Source organism: Herpailurus yagouaroundi, unplaced genomic scaffold (assembly GCF_014898765.1).
Source record: "Herpailurus yagouaroundi ecotype Mexico unplaced genomic scaffold, PumYag 164, whole genome shotgun sequence".
NCBI lineage: Eukaryota > Metazoa > Chordata > Mammalia > Carnivora > Felidae > Herpailurus > Herpailurus yagouaroundi.
The window spans coordinates 8800882-8803744 of record NW_024412405.1 but is presented as its reverse complement, the minus strand read 5'-3'; the positions used below and the strand labels follow the sequence as shown (position 1 = coordinate 8803744).

The following is a 2863-nucleotide window of genomic DNA, read 5'->3' as shown; positions in this document are numbered from 1 at the left end:
CTCTTAAGAATAAATAAATATTAAAAAAAATTGTTAAAAACTCCTGAGGAATATTTTGATTCTTACTTTTGTGGCTTCTAAAACACAGGATTCATGCTGCCAGTTTTCATGTCACATTACCTCAGTTGAATTGTTATCGTGTTAATGATTTTGTAAATATATTTACTTACGAATGTGGGTATGCCATGAAAGTCATTATAAAATGTAGGGATTGTCAAGCAGAATATAACAGTTGGGAATAATCTCAGTTAGAAACTGGTCCTGATATCCACTTTACTGTGGTTGGCTGTACAAACACCGGGCTATGAATGTCAGAGACTGGATGGACTGCACTGGGGATAAGTTATTCCAGAACTCAAATGCAGTCATGGGAAAAGCAAAGTTTTATGGAGTTAGAGGTGCACTGGGTATACTTATCTGCATGAAGAAGAGAACAAGGCATTTTTCTTTTCTCTGATGCCTTACACCTATCGGGAACAGACTGGACACAGAGGCGTCTTCTGGAGATGGGGTGTTCTATGCCCTGCTCGAATGAACGTGTGTCCGCGTATATCCCAGCTTTATGCCGTCTCCTGGGAACACCGCTTGGACTTGTTGGTGTGCCTTGTGATTTCCCTGTCTCAGTTTGACTGCGGTGATTTTTTTTCAGAGTAGGTATTTTATATTTTGAGATTGTTTTCCGGAGGTGGACATTTTCTTTTTTGTTTGAAATCCGAGGCTTCTGTGTGTTATGCTACCAGGCAGTGAATGGACACATGCTACTTACTTCTTTCTTCTAATGGTCCACCTTCATGTTACCAGAAGCAGGTCTAGAGCTAGTTAGAGCTTGAGGAGTAGTCGCAAATGAGGAAAATTGCATATTTTATTTAAAAATAATTTGTATTAATGTTTGTTTTTTTGAGAGAGAGAGAGAGAAACAGAGCATGATCAGGGGAGGGACAGAGAGAGAGAGGGAGACACAGAATCTGAAGCAGGTGCCAGGCTCTGAGCTGTCAGCACAGAGTTCCACGTGGAGCTTGAACTTGTGAACCATGAGATCATGACCTGAGCCGAGAAGTTGGACGCTTAACCAACTGAGCCACCCAGGGACCCCTATAGTTTCTGGTTGACCCAGAGTTTTCTTTCTTTTCAGTCCCAACTCTGTATTCATTTGTTTACTTTTAAAAATGTCTATCTGGTGATTTTTATGAATTTCATATAGGAGGCATTGGCAATCTGTCATGGAGCATTTATTTCCTTTCTTGTTTAAGTTTATTTATTTTGAAAGAAAGCAAGTGAAAGAAAGAGAACAAGAGAGAGAGAGGAGTGAGAACCAGTGGGAAGGGGCAGCGAGAGAGGGAGAGAGAGAAAGAATCCCAAGCAGGCTCCATGTTGTCAGCCCAGAGCCCTACATAGGACTCGAACTTATGGAACCATGAGATCATGACCTGAGCCAAGAAGTAGGACGCTTAACCAACTGAGTCACCCAGGCACCCTGAAAGCTTGCATATTTTCAAGATCAACTGTGTGTATGCATGAACAAGTGTTTCTGTGTGTGTTTTGCATAACCTGATTTATATTTTACACCTTTAATGCGTTCCCGTTTATGAATATTTCATTAGGAGCATTACCTGGTTATTTTATTTTTGTGCATTCACTAAGAATAATTAAGCCTTTATTTTATCTTGAATTCCACCCTGTGACAGAGACCAAGTTTTAACATCTGATAAAAACAAACAACTCCACGTGCAGCCAGAGAGACCTGAGGACTTTACAAGGTTCTGTTTGGCTGAAATGCTTCATGGTCGATTGGCTGGGCTATTAGAGGATGGAGTACTTTCAGCTATGGGTTATGATGACCATCACACCATGGTCATGTGTCACATCATGAAGTGAAGTAACAATGCACACATTTTGTATGTTATACGGAAATGTCATTTGTTTCAATCAAATATTTGACATAGTCTAATGCAACAGATTTTTTGAAAAAAAAAATGCCTAGAGAGATGTTTTCTGATAATTTTTTTTAAAAACTCTGAACATAAGAGCATCAATAAATGAATTGTAGTTGTATGAGTCACAATGATGGATTGTCCTAGACAACGGGTGGTGAGGGAAATTACTGAGATTTACTAAAATTCCAACACAAATTATTTGACTTTTCTTTGCCTCCAAAGTAATGACCTTGGAGAGGCCCAAATAAGAAGGGTATTCCTCTGGTAACTAGTTCAGAAAGAACGTCAGTGTTTTTTAAATTAAGGTATGATTGTCACATTCATAATTTTGTTAACATTATTCATTAACTCAGAACAGCCTTTCTTATTCTCCTTTCATCTTAATGTTAATTTATTTTTGAGACTATACTTTCAGGGATCATTTCTATAGTTCGTTACTAGAGAAGTTTCTCTGAATGTTTAATGTTGATTTATTTTTGAGAGAGAGAGAGAGGGAGACACAAATCCAAAGCAGGCTCCAAGCTCTGAGCTGTCAGCACAGAGCCCGACACTAGGCTCGAACTCAACAACAGCAAGATCATGACCTGAGCCAAAGTCGATCGCTTAACCGATTGAACCACCCAGGTTCCCCATTCCTCTCCTTTAAAAAAACAAAAACAAAACAAAACAAAACAAAACAAAACAAAACAAAACAACAACTGTTATTCACAGGGTAAAGCATTGAACACGTGACCAAAATAATAAACCAAAAACAAACACTTTGCATGTTTCCATGGTATTTTTTCACGTGTGTGTATGTGCGCGTGTGTAAATGTGTGTGTATAGGTAAGGTGCTGGGACGAATCGATGAAGAGGGTGGAATTTAGGAATAACGTTATTCTTTTTGTGCGAGCTACCCAGAAGGCACTGTGTACATGAAAGAAGGTGTC

At 39.0% G+C, this 2863-nt stretch overlaps 1 pseudogene; it reads left to right on the top strand.

The window, feature by feature from the left end:
* The first annotated feature begins 2333 nt into the window (after positions 1 to 2333).
* On the top strand, positions 2334 to 2432 carry LOC121037982 (uncharacterized; annotated as a pseudogene).
* The last annotated feature ends 431 nt before the right edge of the window (positions 2433 to 2863 follow it).